The following is a 20,013-nucleotide window of genomic DNA, read 5'->3' on the forward strand; positions in this document are numbered from 1 at the left end:
CCTGCAAATTGTCCTCTAACCTCCATACTTGTGCCATTTCATACACACACCTACACACACAATAAATAAATAAACAAAAATGTAATAAAAACTTTAAACATTTTTAGATGTACCTATTTATGTTTAAGGGTGTTTTGTTTGCACATGTGTCTGTGCAACAAGTATGTGTCAAATGCCATGGAGGTCTGAAGAACAGTGAATCCCCTGGGACTGGAGTTACTGACGATTGTGACCCATATAGGTGCTAGACGCTGAACCCAGGCCCCTGCCAGGAGCAACATGTGCTGTTAACCATTGAGCCATCTCTCCAGCCCCATTTAAAAAAAAAAAAAATTAAAGCTGGTTTTAAATTGTATGTGCATGCGAGGCAAGGGTGGCACATGCCTTCAGTCCTGCCTAGGAGGCAGAGGCAGATAGATCTCTGAATTTGAGGCCAGCCTGGTTTCCAGAGTGAGGTCCGTGAAAACCAGGGGTACACAGAAAAATGTATCTTGAAAAACAAAACAAAATGAAATGAAAAAAAAAAAAAGAAAGAAAAGGAAAACAACTTATACATCTGCTAATTTCCAGGCTGTTTTGTTTTTCTAGTATACTCTGGAAATAAAGAATTCCACAAGATATTTACAAAATGGTTTCATACCTACCTAAATGGTTCTCATTGAGAGAATAAGGGAGTATTATAGATTTGTTTCTTTGGTTGTTTCTGTTAGTTTTGTTTTTAATTGGGATGATTTGCATTTCTTTCTTTTTTTAGTGTTTTTGATTTGTTTTGGAAGAATGATAGCAAAACTAGATATCTGATCCTGGTTAGTTTTATGTCAACTTGACACAAACTAGAGTCATCAGAGAGGAGTCTCAATTAAGAAAATACCTCTATGGGATTGGGCTATGGGCAAGCCTATGGGGTATTTTCTTGATGGGAGAGGACCCAGCCCATTATAGGTGGTGCCATCCCTGGGCAGGTGGTCCTGGGTTCTATAAGAAAGCAAGCTGAGCAAGCCACGGGGAACAAACCAGTAAGCAGCACCCCTCCAGGCCTCTGCATCAGCTCCTGCCTCCAGGTTCCTGCCCTGCTTGAGTTTTGGTCCTAAGAGCTCACATCTGTTGAGAGCTCCTCAGTTTTCAGCCTTTCAAATGTTCAGATTGAAGACATGAGTCACGACAAAATGGATTTCCTAATATATTTTCTGGGTAGCAGTGGTTCCATGTAAAACATAATATTCTCAGCTCTCTAAGGAATAAGAATGCAAATAACTAAGGACAGTGTGATGACTCTGCAGGTAAAGGTACTTGCCACAAGCCTTAGTTTTCTATTGCTGTGACAAAACACCATTACCTTGGCAACTTATGGAAGAAAGTATTTCACTGGGCTGCTGACTTCAAAGGCTTAGAGTCCAGGATGGCAGAGCAGAAGCATGGCAACAGGTAAAGCTGAGAGCTCACAATGATCCACAAACAGGAGGCAGAAAAAACTAACTCAAAACAGCCAGGTCTTTTGAAACTTCAACGCCAGGTAGCAGCGCTTACTTCCTCCAGCAAAGCCACATCTCCTAATTCTCCCGAAGCGCCATCAACTGGAGAGCAAGTATTCAAACACGTGACTCCACGAGGGCACTCTCATTCAAGCCACCACAGCACACAAGCTAGGCAGCCCTCAACTCCATCCCAGAAACCCGTAAGAACGTGAAGGGGAGCCCATTCCACAAAGAAGCGCGACCCCCACATGTGTGCCCCCAATACACAAAACAATGCTTCTTAAAGGGATTTGACCGAAACTGAGCCACTAGTTAGTTTCTGTATCTTTCAGTCATAAATTTTTCTTTGAAAAAAAAATACATCTAAAAAAAATCTAAAAAGAATACATCTTAGAGACTGGTCACAGTTTTTGCAAATTTTGTCTATTCAAATATACCTGAGAAAGACGTTTTCAACTAGTTCCTTGTTCCATCTACTCTCTGAACACTAAGCTTGGTTGATCTGCTGTAGATATAGTTGTAGCTACCTCAAAAAAAAAGAACAGTAACTCAAATATTCAAACATTTTCTTAAAAGTGATGAAGCATTTTTTTCTCATCAATATTAATTTGATGAGGAGTCAGTCAAATCAAGAAACAGTATTATTTTGTAAAAATAAGTGCCTTAACCAACACTAGACAGATATTAGACTTGTCTTGAGGATCCAGGGAAGGCATTTCTAAAACAGAGTTCTAAGATATTAATCTATTCCACAGAGAAGAAAATTATGTATGTAGGACTGTAGTGATTAAAAAAAAAGTAGCACTTGGGAGTCAGGCATGATGGCCTGTGCCTTTATTCCTAGCACCAGGGAGGCAGTAGCAGCAGGAATCTCTGTGACTTCAAACCCAGCCTAGTCTATATGTCTACACAGCAAGTTCCAGATGAAGCTACATAGTGAGACCTTGTCAAAAAAATAAAAGTGAAGCAATAAATGAATGAAAGAAAATAGCAGGTTTGGAGGTTAGAGTGTACATTGATTTGAATATGCTTGGCCCATGGGAAGTGGCATTACTGGGAGGTGTGGCACTATTAGAGGAGGTATGGCCTTGTTAGAGGGAGTGTGTCACTGTATAGGTGGGCTTTGAGGGTTCCTAGTGCTCAAGCTCTACTCAGTATCGGAGACATCCTCCTCCTAGCTGCCTGCAGAAGAGAGTCTCCCTCTGACTGCCTTTGGATCAAGATGTAGAACTCACAGCTTCTCTAGTAATCTTGGCTTCTCTAGTACCATGTCTGCCTGCTTGCCACCATGATGATAATAGACTGAAACTGTAAGCCAGTTCCAATTAAATATTTGCCTTTTTAAGAGTTGCCTTGGGTTGAGGATTTAGCTCAGTGGTAGAGTGCTGTAAGTGCAAGGCCCTGGGTTGGTCCCCAGCTCGAAAAAAAAAAAAAAAAAAAAAAAAAAAAAAAAAAGAGTTGCCTTGATCACAGTGTCTGTTCACAGCAGTGGAAACCCAAACTAAGACAGAGAGGAATAGGATGAAGGTGGACACTCAGGAGATGTCTAACGGGGAGCTGAATTATGGAAAACTCTGGGTTATTTATCCTGTGGATCAGGAGCTCTCAGCTCTTTCCTCCATTATTCACACTGAGGATGAGAGACCTTCATAACAGGTATACTGTGAACTATTGAAAAGTAAAATGAGGGGGCTGGAGAGATGGCTCAGAGGTTAAGAGCACCCGACTGCTCTTCCAGAGGTCCTGAGTTCAATTCCCAGCAACCACATGGTGGCTCACAGCCATCTGTAAAGAGATCCGATGCCCTCTTCTGGTGTGTCTAAAGACAGCTACAGTGCACTTATATATAATAAATAAATAAATCTAAAAAAAAAAGAAAAGAAAAGTAAAATGAATTGAAGTCAAATAAATCCTTAATCTCTCCTGCTCTTTTAAGCTACATCCTCCCAGGAACAGTGATTTCACTCCTTTCTTCCACTTAAAAAGTTTATGTGAATATAAATGAGGTTAATTTTAGAAACAACTTTTAAAAAGATTCAACCCAATGCCTGTAGAGATTCGCTCTCCAATTCTGAGATGGGATTTCAAGGCCTGATTGTTCCAGGCTTGGGAATAACGTAACCAGTCCAGAAATGGTGTTGCAAGACTGGCTGTTCCAGGGCTGGATGCTCTAAGCTTGATTTTTCCAGTCCATCTAGTGGCTCTGTGTTAGAAGATCTCTATGCATACTCACCAGGCATACCCAATGACAATTAGAGTAGAGATCTATGTATTCTACAGCTAAGAAGCCCTATGTGCCATGCTGCTAGTATTCTTTGGCCAACTGCTATTCTATCATCTCTTATATTTCATTGTTTGTACTACAGTTCAAAATAATACACAGTTCTTACATTGTTAGAGGCTTAGGTGTGTCTGTCCCTGACACCTGTCACAGAACACAGTGCTGATCTCTGCTTTTTTACCTGGGCTTTACTATCATCCTTATTTACTGTGCTCTTGTCATTTCCTGTTTTGGATCTGTTTATTTTAATTTTTTGTGCATTGGTGTTTTGCCTGCATGTATATCTGTCTGTGTGAGGGTGTCAGATCCCCTGGAACTAGAGTCACAGATGGTTTTGAGTTGCTAAGAGAATTAAACCTGGGTCCTCTGGAAGAGCAGCCAGTGCTCATAACCAGTGAGCCATCTCTCCAGCCTAACTATATACTCCTCTTCATAGAACCAGGCAGCTATACTTTGGGACTTCAGAGCCATCCTGAATAGCCAGTCTAGGAAGGGAGAAAGGAAGAGGAAAAAGATACCTCTGCATGGATAACCATGCTACAATCCACAGATCCCAACACTCCCCTCCCCCCCCCAAAAAAAACCCTGGGTAATAAGGAGTGCCCAAGGGAGGATGACGCTGAATCTCCCTCTGAAGGGGAAACAAAATACTCATCAGAGGTGGATGAAGAGAGGGAACTGGGTTGGAGGGGGGGTGAAGGGAAACAGGGATGGCAATCGGGTGTGGGGAGATGGTGGAGAAGGGTCTGGGGGTAAGCATGGAAATCAGCGGGAAGCATTTCTGGTGACAATCTGGAGATCTGGGATGGGAGGAGGCTATGGGAAGTATATAGGGGTGACCCTAGCTGAGATTCCTACCAGCGGAGGATATGGAGACTGAAGTGACCACCTCCTGTCACCAGACAGGACTTCCAGTGGAGGGAGGGGGACATCAACCCACAAAACTTTCAACCAAAGATGTGTCCTGCCTACAAGATACACAAAGATAAAGATGGCGCAGTCTGTGGGGAGAGCCAACCAATGACTGCCCCAGCCTGAGACCCATCCCATGTTGAAACCCAACCCCTGACACTATTAATAATACTCTGCTATGCTTGCAGATAGGAGCCTAGCTTAACTGTCTCCTGAGAGGCTTTATCCAGGAGCAGACAGAACTAATGCAGAGACCCACAGCCAAGGTGGAGCTCAGGGAGTCTTGTGAAACAGTGGGGGATAGAATTGAGAAAGCTGCAGAGAGGATCAAGGATATCACGAGAAGACCTACAGAGTTAACTGACCTGGGCTTAGGGGGCTCACAGAGACGGAACCACCAACCTGATCATAGGCTGTTCCATCACAGCCATAGAACAATAACTAAGACAAGGCCTAGGGTTTTAAGACTTCACTACCTAGTCCCCTTCTTGGTAACAGGAAGAAACCAGCCAATCCAGCCTATCTACCTAATCTAAAGAGATACTTCACTTACTGATTTCTTCTATGATATTCTTATCATCCCTTTATGGCATGGATTACAATTTATAGTTACATTTGTTTCACAGTTTGTTAGTGTCTTTCAACACTCAACAAGCTGTTCCCTAATGTCAGGGTCCTAATTACTTTTGCTTATCATTAAAATGTCCAAGGCAAACAAGTGTTCAACACATATTTGCTGCGGCAATGTCTGTGAAATTACAAACTACACACATTACAACTACAAAAAGACAAAATACCTGGACCTTGTATGGTCATAGAAGAGGCAGTGTAAAGGACTAAAAGATCTAAAAACTTAAGTTACAGTCTGATTATCACATGACAGTTAAAGCCTAACATTTCAAAACTAATGCTATTAGAGATAATTACAAGGTCTAAGATATGGCTATTTCCGAAGTTTGTGTCTAAATCAGAATATCATGGGGGGCTGGAGAGATGGCTCAGTGGTTAAGAGCACTGACTGCTCTTCCAGAGGTCCTGAGTTCCAATCCCAGCAACCTCATGGTGGCTCACAACCATCTGTAACAGAATCTGATACCCTCTTCTGGTGTGTCTGAAGACAGCGACAGTGTACTCACATATATAAAATAAATAAATCTTTTTAAAAAAATCATACTTACTGTAGAAGGGGTTTGGAGATAATCTTGTTCCATAAAATAGAATAGTAAGAAGTACTACCAAACTCACTCTATGAAGCTAATATTATTACTTTGATACTGATTCTGATTCCACCAGAAAAATTCTTAGACCTGATACTTTTAGCAAATACCAGGATATAACATTTACAAAAAATGGTGTTTCAGTATTTTAATAATGAACTTACCAAGAATGATATTGCTTTAAAACAAAATGCTGCTCATAACATTCTCAAAAATAAATAGGGTGGAGTTGCTGAAGAGATTGGCTCAAAGGTTAAAATCCTTGCTAGTCTTGCGGAGGACCAGGTTCAGTTCTTAGCACCCACATGGTGGCTGACAATCAACAGTCTGAAATTCCAGTTCCAGGGAACCCAACACCGCCTTCTGGCCTCTATGGGGACAGCACACACACGATGTACACACACACACACACACACACACACACACACACACACACACACACACACACACGAAATATTCAAATACATACAATAGTCTTTAAGGCCAGACATGGTGGCATGCACCTTTAATTCCAGCACTCAAAAGAGAGGCAGGAAGATCACTTTGAATTTGGGATCAGTCTGCTCTACACAATGAGATCCAAGTCAGCCAAGGCTACACAGTAAGACCTTATCTCAAAAACAAAAAATAATAAGTACTTAAAAATAACTGGGAATAAGCTTAACCAATGAAGTGAAAGTTCTATACAATGAAAACCTTAAGTCACTGAAAGAATTAAAGAAGACACAAAAAGATGGAAAGACAGCCCATGCTCACAGAATACTGGGACAATAGTTACATTGCTGAAAGTGATCTATAGATTCAATGTATTTCCCCAGCAAAATTTCAATGGCTTTTTTTTTTTTTTTTGGACCTAGGGCCTTGAGCTTGCTAGGCAAGTGCTCTACCACTGAGCTAAATCCCCAACCCTCAATGGCCTTTTTTTAACTGGAAAAGAAATCCTAAAGTTCCTGTGGAAGTACCGAAGGTCCTAGAGAGCCAAAGCAATCCTAAGCACAAGAACAGTGTCAATGGCATCCTGACAACACAGCACAAAACTCATGCAGAGACCGCTGGGGCAGAGGAAGGGCCCCTAAGAAAGCCCCCAGTTACTGCCACCTACAATTTGAAAAGGTGTCAAAACAATACAATTGAGAAAAGACTATCGCTTCAACAAGCAGTGCAGGCAACACTAGATATGAACGTGTAGATGGATGAAACCATATTCCCATTTCTCGCCCTACATAAAATTCAAATAAAAAATGATTCAGGGGTTGGGGATTTAGCTCAGCAGTAGAGCGCTTGCCTAGGAAGCGCAAGGTCCTGGGTTCGGTCCCCAGCTCCGAAAAAAAGAAAAAGAAAAAAAAAATGATTCAAAGATCTTAATGTAAGATCTGAAATTCTAAAACTGATAAGGAGAACACAGGCAAAATAGTCCAAGACACAGGGGCACAGGCAAGAATTTTGTGAAAAAGTTACCACCTGTAAAGAAAATAATCCCCAAAATTAGATGGGGATACACGAAATATAAAAGCTTCTGAACAACAGAAGAAATACTCATCAAAGTAAAATAGGAGCCTGTGAAATAAGAAAAAAAAAATCTTTGCCAACTACATATCTAACAGAATTAACATCTAGATTCTATAAAGAACTAAAAGTAAAAAAATTAAACACCAAAAAATTCCCCAAATTATCTAATGAATAACTAAATTGAATACCAGTTCTCAAAAAAAGAAAGGAAGGGAGGAAGGAAGGAAGGGAGGGACAGACAGACAGACCAACCAATGTTAGAAAAATATGTTCAATATCCTTAGCCTTTGGGAAAACCCATATCAGAACTACACTGATTTCATCTTACCCCAATCAGAGAGAATATCATCAAGAAAATAGAGGATGTGAGATGGTTCAGTGGGTAGCCCGACCCCTAAAGGTCTGAGATTGATCCCCAGGTCCCACATGGTGAAAGCAGAAAACCAACTCAAACTTGGAAAGAAAACAAATATTCATAAGAGAGATTGTATGTGGGAAAAAGAAAAAAGAAAAGAAATCCCACAGTGTTGGTGGGAAAGCAGCATGCAGTTTCCTCAAAACACTAAAACTAAAACTACCATGGGATTCAGTTCTACCAATCTGTCAGATATACTCAAAGGAATCCAAATCACACAATTGTACATCTCTGTTTATTGCTGACACAACAGCTAAGCTACTCAACCATAAAAAAAAAAGGAGGCAATCATGTAATTTTCAGGAAAGTAGACGGAACGAGAGATCATCTTGCTAAAGTGAAATAAGCTAGACGCAGAGAGACAAATACCACATTTTTCTCTCATATTTGTAACACAGACTTGACTATATACCGATATGTGTATGTGTGTGTACACATACACACTAATAATAATAACAATAATAATAAAGTAACAATAAAGACATGGTACATGCCTTTAATCCCCATACTCAGGAAGCAGATTTCTCTGTGAATTTACCAGCCTGGTCTACATGAAGAGCTCCAGGCCAACCAGGGGAACACAGTGAGACCATGTCTCAAAAAAAAAAAAAAGTAAATTTCTAAAAATAAAAATAAAATTTCATTGAAACCTACTATTTGGAGCAGCAGCAAATGGCTCATGGGGTAGAAGCAATTGCTGCTAAGCCTAAAAACCTGTTTGGTTCCCTAGAACAAATATGGTAGAAGAAGAGAATCATATCTGATAAATTGTCCTCTGACTTCCACACATAGGCCATGGTACACAGGTAAACACACATAGTACAAATGTAATGAAACCTATTATCTTGCATGCCAAATAAAAAGCTAGTAATGAAAGATACTTAGTACTAGATATACTCAACTATTTCAGATGTTCATTAGTTATTTAATATAAAACCATAAGCAAGCAGAAATACTTCTCACCATTCATAATCTAAATGAGGAACAGCTCTCTACATATAGCTTAGCCTTAATGTTGACCCAGTTATAATGGTTGATGCTAGCCATAGGTGCCGCATTAGAAAGAGAGGCTCACCAAGATGCTCTTTCTGAAGGAGCAGAGGGGTTGGTTCAACCTTCTTGGGAAAAAGACTGACCCCAAACTAGGTGACTCCAGTTACTTTTATTCATTCATTACAGAAGATTAATTGGGGAAAGGTTCCAACTACCAAAGCCATCTTGCCCTTCCAATCCAAGAGAGCAGAAAACCCACAGAAATCTTAATTCCTTTTGACCATAGCTAGCCATAATCAAAAATAAGAACTCCCAATTTGCCAGGACCAAGGTTGGTACAGCTGCAAGCTCTCATGTAGAACCAAGTGCAGACTATCCAAGGAGACAACATTTCTTCAAGGTTCAAACAGTCAAACAATTTCTCAGCCTCTACTGACTGACCCAAGCATAGCAAAGGCTTTGCTGAAACATTTCACTCAAAGCCAGACACAAAGGCTTCACTTTACAAGTCACTACACAGTTATAAGAACATCAGAGGAGGGCTGGAGAGATGTCTCAGTGGTTAAAAGCACTGACTGTTCTTCCAGAGGTCCTGAGTTCAAATCCCAGCAACTACATGGTGGCTCACAACCATCTGTAATGGGATCTGATGCCCTCTTCTGGTGTGTCTGAAGACAGATACAACAGATATAACAAATAAATAAATAAATAAATAAATAAATAAATAAATAAATAAATAAATAAATAAATCTTAAAGAACATCACAGGAGAACACGGGACTCCAGCAAGGGAAGGAATAGAAAAACTTGAATGCACTATTTTCCTTTGCCTCCAACTTTTAGGGATCAGTTATCAAAATATAAAACATTTGACAGGACCTATTTATGCCAAGCCCTATATTGTGAAACTTCCATACTCTTGAACATAAACAAGTTTGTATCAAGTGTTCAGTATATCAGTATAGAATTATGTCTACATTAGCAACTCGAAATGGTTTTCTTATATCTAAAACAAAAGGCCTATTTTCCATCCAGTCTGACAAGCTGAGATCATAAATCACAGCTCCTAAGCAATATCTGCCATAATTCCAAACCAAGAGACAGCTGTGGTCAAAGGCCCTGCTCTGCTGTGGAGTCTGGTCCCATGCTCCCTTTCAGGACAGGCCATATTTCCCTTTTCAAGAGTATCAACTGACAGGGTTGGAGAGAGGACTCACGAGCTAAGAGCTCTCACTGCTCTTCCAAGAACCAGAGTTCTACCTCCAGCACTGTGTCAGGCAGTTCCCAACCACCTGTAGCTCCAGTTCCATACTTGATACCTTCCTCTGGTCTTGAAGGACACACACATACACATTATTAAAGTGAAATAAATCATATTTTTTAATTAAAAAAAGGTGCATCAGCTGAATTCCAAAACAAAACAAAGAGCTTCTGCATTCTGTCCCCAGCTCCACCAGTCCTAAGGGAACAGTAAAGAAATGTTTCAACAACATAAACATCATCTTCCAGACGCTGTTTCTCCCAATCCTCTCTCAGAAAAAAATACTAAACTTCTTTCTCATTCTTGCATCCAACCACTTATTTAAATTTTTTTTTAAAAAATGGGCATGGTGTCTCATGCCTGTAATCCCAGCACTTGGGAGGCTGAGGCAAGAGGACTACCACAAGTCTGAGGCTAGCCTGGATTAACAGAGTGAGATTCGACATCAAAAAATAAAAAGCCAAAGTTCCAGGTAAGCACTTTGAAAACAGTTCTCTGAATTGAAGACTTCTTAAAAGAAGCTGTTCTTTTAGCTACACCTAAGGAAAACCAAGCAACCTGAGAGGCTAGAGTATGGGGCAGTAGAAGACAGAACTCTTCCTGCTGGATGTGAGGCCCTTAGTGGGAAACAAGACAATTTGAGTAATTTTATTTCTTCATTCCACATCATGACTGAACACTGACATCAGGGACTCCAAACAAGACAGTACACTCAACCAACTTCCTTTACCTCACTGTGTCCAAAGACAGAAAAGCAGGTCAAAGGATAAAGTGTTACTGGATACAAGCTTGGTTGGTAAGAATTAATCAAAGAAAGGCAAAACAATAACAACAACCAGGCAGGGTGAGACACATCTCTAGCTCCAGCACGTGAGGTTAAAGGGGCAGGCCTGAGAGAAAGATGGATCCGTTAGTAAAGTATAGGAGCTGACTTCAAGCATTCAGAGAGAGAGAGAGAGAGAGAGAGAGAGAGAGAGAGAGAGAGAGAGAGTGTGTGTGTGTGTGTGTGTGTGTGTGTGTGTGTGTGTGTTAGTGCTGGGAAGACAGAGACAGGAGGATAGGAGGATTTCTGGAGCTGGCCTCTATCATATGAACGAACACACACACACACACATACACACACACCCTAGAAAAAGTTAACCTCATATAACACAACATAGCCACGTGAGTGAGTACATGTGTTATGGTGTCCATGTGAAGGTCAGAGGACAACTTTGTGGAGTCAGTCTTTCCATCCACCTTTACTCAGTGTAGTGGTTCTTCCTGGTTATCAGCTTGACTATATCTGGAATGAACTACAATCCAGAAATGGAGGGCACACCTGTGATCCTGATCTTGAGGCTGGAGGGCTCAGGCTTCTGGCCCGGATTTTGACAAGGAGATCTTAAGGCACAATGGCCATAAAAAGCTTAAGCCCAGGCAAGGTAGGACATACCTTTAATCCCAGAAGACTAAAGCAAGCAGAACTCTGAGTTCAAGGCCAGCCTGAGACAAAAGAAGTTCCAAATCCAGGCATGATAGTATAATGATGTACGCACCTTTAATCTGGGCCACACCTTCTCCTGAAAACCTACATAAGGACACTAGAGAAAGAAGTCTGTCTGCCTGCCTGCTTACACTTGCCATTGCCAGCACATCTGCTGGAGCCTACCTCTTCACGATCCCAGCTTCTACAGAAGACCAACTGAAACAGCCTCATGGAACTAAACAACGACTAGATTCTTGGACTTCCCATTCACAGCTACCCATTGTTGGGTTAGGTGGACTATAAGCTGTAAGTCATTACAATAAATTCCCTTAATAGATAAAGACATTCCATAAATTCTTTGACTCTAGAGAACCCTCACTAATACACACGAGTTTTCCAGAACAAACTCAGGTTTTTGGGTTGACTCAGCAAGTGCCACAAAGCCACCTCCCCATCCCCAAGAGTTAATTACAATGTTTTTGCTTACCACAAGTTAAAGTAACAGTAATAGAGAAAATGGTAACCAATACAAAAGATTAAATATTTCATGTTTTTTTTAACTCCTGATTGTCCTGCCTCTATTTTCTGAGTGTAGAGGTTAAAGGTGCCACAATGCTCAGCTAAAACATGAATCTTTAGCACTGAAATGTGCCATACTAGTTCAAAGACAAATTTTTTTTAAGTGGAAATTTTTTTTTATTAACTTGAGTATTTCTTATTTACATTTCGAATGTTATTCCCTTTCCCGGTTTCCGGGCCAACATCCCCCTAACCTCTCCCCCTCCCCTTCTTTATGGGTGTTACCCTCCCCATCCTCCCCCCATTACCGCCCTCCCCCCAACAATCACGTTCACTGGGGGTTCACTCTTAGCAGGACCAAGGGCTTCCCCTTCCACTGGTGTTCTTACTAGGCTATTCATTGCTACCTATGAGGTTAGAGTCCAGGGTCAGTCCATGTATAGTCTTTGGATAGTGGCTTAGTCCCTGGAAGCTCTGGTTGCTTGGCATTGTTGTTCATATGGGGTCTCGAGCCCCTTCAAGATCTTCCAGTCCTTTCTCTGATTCCTTCAACAGGGGTCCTGTTCTCAGTTCAGTGGTTTGCTGCTGGCATTCGCCTCTGTATTTACTGTATTCTGGCTGTGTCTCTCGGGAGAGATCTACATCCGGTTCCTGTTGGCCTGCACTTCTTTGCTTCATCTATCTTGTCTAATTGGGTGGCTGTATATGTATGGGCCACATGTGGGGCAGGCTCTGAATGGGTGTTCCTTCTGCCTCTGTTTTAATCTTTGCCTCCCTATTCCCTGCCAAGGGTATTCTTGTTCCCCTTTTAAAGAAGGAGTGAAGCATTCACATTTTGGTCATCCTTCTTGAGTTTCATGTGTTCTGTGCATCTAGAGTAATTCAAGCATTTGGGCTAATAGCCACTTATCAATGAATGCATACCATGTGTGTTTTTCTGTGATTGGGTACCTCACTCAGGATGATATTTTCCAGTTCCATCCATTTGCCTATGGATTTCATAAAGTCATTGTTTTTGATAGCTGAGTAATATTCCATTGTGTAGATGTACCACATTTTCTGTATCCATTCCTCTGTTGAAGGGCATCTGGGTTCTTTCCAGCTTCTGGCTATTATAAATAAGGCTGCTATGAACATAGTGGAGCACGTGTCTTTGTTATATGTTGGGGCATCTTTTGGGTATATGCCCAAGAGAGGTATAGCTGGGTCCCTCAGGTAGTTCAATGTCCAATTTTCTGAGGAACCTCCAGACTGATTTCAGAATGGTTGTACCAGTCTGCAATCCCACCAACAATGGAGGAGTGTTCCTCTTTCTCCACATCCTCACCAGCATTTGCTGTCACCTGAGTTTTTGATCTTAGTCATTCTCACTGGTGTAAGGTGAAATCTCAGGGTTGTTTTGATTTGCATTTCCCTTATGACTAAAGATGTTGAACATTTCTTTAGGTGTTTCTCAGCCATTCGGCATTCCTCAGCTGTGAATTCTTTGTTTAGCTCTGAACCCCATTTTTTAATAGGGTTATTTGTCTCCCTGAGGTCTAACTTCTTGAGTTCTTTGTATATTTTGGATATAAGCCCTCTATCTGTTGTAGGATTGGTAAAGATCTTTTCCCAATCTGTTGGTTGCCGTTTTGTCCTAACCACAGTGTCCTTTGCCTTACAGAAGCTTTGCAGTTTTATGAGATCACATTTGTCGATTCTTGATCTTAGAGCATAAGCCATTGGTGTTTTGTTCAGGAAATTTTTTCCAGTACCTATGTGTTCAAGATGCTTCCCAACTTTTTCTTCTATTACTTTGAGTGTATCTGGTTTGATGTGGAGGTCCTTGATCCCCTTGGACTTAAGCTTTGTACAGGGTGATAAGCATGGATCGATCTGCATTCTTCTACATGTTGACCTTCAGTTGAACCAGCACCATTTGCTGAAAATGCTATCTTTTTTCCATTGGATGGTTTTGGCTCCTTTGTCAAAAATCAAGTGACCATAGGTGTGTGGGTTCATTTCTGGGTCTTCAATTCTATTCCATTGGTCTATCTGTCTGTCTCTGTACCAATACCAAGCAGTTTTTATCACTATTGCTCTGTAATACTGCTTGAGTTCAGGGACAGTGATTCCCCCTGAAGTCCTTTTATTGTTGAGGATAGTTTTAGCTATCCTGGGTTTTTTGTTATTCGAGATGAATTTGCAAATTGTTCTAACTCTTTGAAGAATTGGATTGGTATTTTGATGGGGATTGCATTGAATCTGTAGATCGCTTTTGGTAAAATGGCCATTTTTACTATATTAATCCTGCCAATCCATGAGCATGGGAGATCTTTCCATCTTCTGAGGTCTTCTTCAATTTCTTTCTTCAGAGGCTTGAAGTTCTTATTGTACAGATCTTTTACTTGCTTGGTTAAAGTCACACCGAGGTACTTTATATTATTTGGGTCTATTATGAAGGGTGTCGTTTCCCTAATTTCTTTCTCGGCTTGTTTCTCTTTTGTGTAGAGGAAGGCTACTGATTTATTTGAGTTAATTTTATACCCAGCCACTTTGCTGAAGTTGTTTATCAGCTTTAGTAGTTCTCTGGTGGAACTTTTGGGATCACTTAAATATACTATCATATCATCTGCAAATAGTGATATTTTGACTTCTTCTTTTCCAATCTGTATCCCCTTGATCTCCTTTTGTTGTCTGATTGCTCTGGCTAGAACTTCAAGAACTATATTGAATAAGTAGGGAGATAGTGGGCAGCCTTGTCTAGCCCCTGATTTTAGTGGGATTTCTTCAAGTTTCTCTCCATTTAGTTTAATGTTAGCGACTGGTTTGCTGTGTATGGCTTTTACTATGTTTAGATATGGGCCTTGAATTCCTATTCTTTCCAGGACTTTTATCATGAAGGGGTGTTGAATTTTGTCAAATGCTTTCTCAGCATCTAATGAAATGATCATATGGTTTTGTTCTTTCAGTTTGTTTATATAATGGATCACGTTGATGGTTTTCCGTATATTAAACCATCCCTGCATGCCTGGGATGAAGCCTACTTGATCATGGTGGATGATTGTTTTGATGTGCTCTTGGATTCGGTTTGCCAGAATTTTATTGAGTATTTTTGCGTCGATATTCATAAGGGAAATTGGTCTGAAGTTCTCTTTCTTTGTTGGGTCTTTGTGTGGTTTAGGTATAAGAGTAATTGTGGTTTCATAGAAGGAATTCGGTAGTGCTCCATCTGTTTCAATTTTGTGGAATAGTTTGGCTAGTATTGGTATGAGGTCTTCTATGAAGGTCTGATAGAATTCTGCACCTGGGCTCTTTTTGGTTGGGAGACCTTTAATGACTGCTTCTATTTCCTTAGGAGTTATGGGGTTGTTTAAATGGTTTTTCTGTTCCTGATTTAACTTCGGTACCTGGTATCTGTCTAGGAAATTGTCCATTTCCTGCAGATTTTCAAGTTTTGTTGCATATAGGCTTTTGTAGTAGGATCTGATGATTTTTTGAATTTCCTTTGATTCTGTAGTTATGTCTCCCTTTTCATTTCTGATTTTGTTAATTTAGACACACTCTCTGTGTCCTCTCGTTAGTCTGGCTAAGGGTTTATCTATCTTGTTGATTTTCTCAAAGAACCAACTTTTGGTTCTGTTGATTCTTTCTATGGTCCTTTTTGTTTCTACTTGGTTGATTTCAGCTCTGAGTTTGGTTATTTCCTGCCTTCTACTCCTCCTGGGTGTATTTGCTTCTTTTTGGTCTAGAGCTTTTAGGTGTGCTGTCAAGCTGGTGACATATGCTCTCTCCTGTTTCTTTCTGCAGGCACTCAGAGCTATGAGTTTTCCTCTTAGCACAGCTTTCATTGTGTCCCATAAGTTTGGGTATGTTGTACCTTCATTTTCATTAAATTCTAAGAAGTCTTTAATTTCTTTCTTTATTTCTTCCTTGACCAGGTTATCGTTGAGTAGAGCATTGTTCAACTTCCATGTATATGTGGGCATTCTTCCCTTACTGTTATTGAAGACCAGCTTTAGGCATGCTGGTCTGATAGGACACATGGGATTATTTCTATCTTTCTGTATCTGTTGAGGCCTGTTTTTTGACAAATTATATGGTCAATTTTGGAGAAAGTACCATGAGGTGCTGAGAAGAATGTATATCCTTTTGCTTTAGGATAGAATGTTCTATAAATATCTGTTAAGTCCATTTGGTTCATGACTTCTATTAGTCTGTATACGTCTCTGTTTAATTTCTGTTTCCATGACCTGTCTATTGATGAGAGTGGGGTGTTGAAATCTCCTACTATTATTGTGTGAGGTGCAATGTGTGTTTTGAGCTTTAGTAAGGTTTCTTTTACGTATGTAGGTGCCCTTGTATTTGGAGCATAGATATTTAGGATTGAGAGTTCATCTTGGTGGATTTTCCTTTGATGAATATGAAGTGTCCTTCCTTATCTTTTTTGATGACTTTTAGTTGAAAATTGATTTTATTCAATATTAGAATGGCTACTCCAGCTTGCTTCTTCCGACCATTTGCTTGGAAAGTTGTTTTCCAGCCTTTCACTCTGAGGTAGTGTCTGTCTTTGTCTCTGAGGTGTGTTTCCTGTAGGCAGCAGAATGCAGGGTCCTCAAGGCTTATCCAGTTTGTTAATCTGTGTCTTTTTATTGGGGAGTTGAGACCATTGATATTGAGAGATATTAAGGAATAGTGATTATTACTTCCTGTTATATTCATATTTGGATGTGAGGTTATGTTTGTGTGCTTTTCTTCTCTTTGTTTTGTTGCCAAGATGATTAGTTTCTTGCTTTTTCTAGGGTATAGCTTGCCTCCTTATGTTGGGCTTTACCATTTATTATCCTTTGTAGCGCTGGATTTGTAGAAAGATATTGTGTAAATTTGGTTTTGTCATGGAATATCTTGGTTTCTCCATCTATGTTAATTGAGAGTTTTGCAGGATACAGTAACCTGGGCTGGCATTTGTGTTCTCTTAGGGTCTGTATGACATCTGTCCAGGATCTTCTGGCTTTCATAGTTTCTGGCGAAAAGTCTGGTGTGATTCTGATAGGTCTGCCTTTATATGTTACTTGACCTTTTTCCCTTACTGCTTTTAATATTCTTTCTTTGTTTTGTGCATTTGGTGTTTTGACTATTATGTGACGGGAGGAGTTTCTTTTCTGGTCCAATCTATTTGGAGTTCTGTAGGCTTCTTGTATGCTTATGGGCATCTCTTTCTTTAGGTTAGGGAAGTTTTCTTCTATGATTTTGTTGAAGAAATTTACTGGTCCTTTGAGCTGAAAGTCTTCACTCTCTTCTATACCTATTATCCTTAGATTTGATCTCATTGAGTCCTGGATTTCCTGTATGTTTTGGACCAGTAGCTTTTTCTGCTTTACATTATCTTTGACAGTTGAGTCGATGATTTCTATGGAATCTTCTGCTCCTGAGATTCTCTCTTCTATCTCTTGTATTCTGTTGGTGACGCTTGTATCTACGGCTCCTTGTCTCTTCCTTTGGTTTTCTATATCCAGGGTTGTTTCCTTGTGTTCTTTCTTCATTGCTTCTATTTCCATTTTTAATTCCTTCAACTGTTTGATTGTGTTTTCCTGGAATTCTTTCAGGGATTTTTGTGATTCCTCTCTATAGTATTCTACTTGTTTATTTATGTTTTCCTGCGTTTCTCTAAGAGAGTTCTTCATGTCTTTCTTGAAGTCCTCCAGCATCATGATCAAATATGATTTTAAATCTAGATCTTGCTTTTCTGCTGTGTTTGGATATTCCATGTTTGCTTTAGTGGGAGAATTGGGCTCCGATGATGCATGTAGTCTTGGTTTCTGTTGCTTGGTTTCCTGCGCTTGCCTCTCGCCATCAGATTATCTCTGGTGTTACTTTGTACTGCTATTTCTGTCAGTGGCTAGACTGTCCTATAAGCCTGTGTGTCAGGAGTGCTGTAGACCTGTTTTCCTGTTTTTTTTTTTTTCAGCCAGTTATAGGAACAGTGTTCTGCTTTCGGGCGTGTAGTTTTTCCTATCTACAGGTCTTCAGCTGTTCCTGTGGGCCTGTGTCCTGAGTTCACCAGGCAGGTCACTTGGAGCAGAAAAGTTGGTCTTACCTGTGGTCCCAAGGCTCAAGTTTGCTCGTGGGGTGTTGCTTATGAGCTCTCCACGAGGGCAGCAACCAGGAGGACCTGCACCACCCTTTCCGGGAGCCCCCGTGCACCAGGGTCCCAGATGGCATTTGGTGTTTTCCTCTGGAGTCAGAAATGTGGGCAGAGTGTAGTCTCTTCTGGCTTCCCAGGCCTGTCTGCCTCTCTGAAGGTTTAGCTCTCCCTCCCATGGGATTTGGGTGCAGAGAACTGTTGATCCGGTTGGTCCCTTCAGGTTCCAGCAGTGTCTCGGGCGCAGGGGACCTGCAGCTCCAGTGCCCTTATCTACCGGATCCCAGAGGCCGTATACAGTTTCCTCTTGGGCCAGGGATGTGGGCAGGGGTGGGCAGTGTTGGTGGTCTCTTATGCTCTACAGTCTCAGGAGTGCCCACCTGTCTGGGCGGTGAGCTCTCTCTCCCACGGGGTTTGGGAGCAGTGAGGTGTGGGCGGGGATCATCGAGGTTGGGAATCCAGCTAAAAACCAGAAGTGTCGGTCCTAGAGGAATTTTGCCTCTGTGTGTCCTGAGGCCACCAGTCAGGTCGCTTGGAGCAGAAAAGTTGGTCTTACCTGTGGTCCCGAGGCTCAAGTTTGCTCATGGGGTGTTGCTTATGAGCTCTCCGTGAGGGCAGCCCAAAGACAAATTTTAACCAGTTTAGCTAAAAAGAAACTTCTTTCAAAACTGATAGAAAATGTATTGCAAAATATATTGCAAACCCTGTTTACTAAGCACTGTTCAGAAAGAAAAATAACTTGGAATTAGGTCACCGAAATCACTTATTAAGAATACAACCAGGCTGGAGAGATGGCTCAGTGGTTAAGAGCACTGACTGCTCTTCCTGAGGTCCTGAGTTCAATTCCCAGAAAACACATGGTGGCTCACAACCATCTGTAATGGGATCTGATGCCCTCTTCTGGTGTATCTGAAGACAGCTACAATGTACTCATATGAATAAAATAAATCTTTAAAAAAAAAAAAAAGAATACAGCCTATCAGGCTGGAGAGATAGCTCAGAGCTTAAGAGCACTGACTGCTCTTCCAGAGGACCCTGAGTTCAATTCCCAGCAACAGATGGTGGCTCACCATCATCTGTAATGGGATCTGATACCCTCTCCTGATATGTGGGTGTATGTGTAGCTAAAGCACTCATATTACATACACACACACACACACACACACACACACACACACACACACACACACACACAAAGAAAAAAACAAACCAAAAAAAGAAAAAAACAATATACCCTATCATTAAGAGAGAGGAGACAGTGAAATGGGTAAAATAGAAGTATAGAGGGAGAACCCTGGGGATGGGAAGGCTCACAGACGAAGGATAGAGAATGAGGGCATGAGGGGTAGGGGAAGGTTTCCCTAAGATGCAGGGAGTGTGTAAAGCTATGTGGAAACCTACACTCTGGCAACCCAAATGAAAAACTCAATCAGGGCGGGCAGTGGAGTCAGTGATATGAAAGAACAGGGGGAATACTCCAGGTTAAAAACATATGTGGAATTGAGGGTAGGAGACGTGAGAAAGTAGGTGTAGCATGTGGGTTAGCCAAGACTAAGAGGGCTATGGAAACCCAATAGTTCGTAAGCTAATTTTTTAAATATAATACAGGACTAGAGATAGGGCTATCGGGACAAATCTATAGGTGTTGTTTATACCCAAAGATTTGTGCTGCTCTCAAATGTCAGCCTCTCCCATCCAAGTCTCAGAGAACGAGAAGGAAGCATGAGCAGAAAAAGAACACGGAAAGGGGAGCTGAGAAATGTTGTCTTCTACATATAACATCAACAACACATACATGCCTACTTCATAGCAGCAGTGATTGTGTACAAAACCAGAACAAGAT

At 41.0% G+C, this 20,013-nt stretch overlaps 1 protein-coding gene across 1 annotated transcript in view; it reads right to left on the reverse strand.

Moving 5' to 3' along the window:
• The window catches only part of Rnf115 (ring finger protein 115), a 66,414-nt gene that overhangs the window by 31,815 nt on the left and 14,586 nt on the right, over positions 1-20,013 (reverse strand). The gene's annotated exons all lie outside the window — the stretch shown is intronic.

Source organism: Rattus rattus, chromosome 3, assembly GCF_011064425.1.
Source record: "Rattus rattus isolate New Zealand chromosome 3, Rrattus_CSIRO_v1, whole genome shotgun sequence".
Classification (NCBI taxonomy): Eukaryota; Metazoa; Chordata; class Mammalia; order Rodentia; family Muridae; genus Rattus; species Rattus rattus.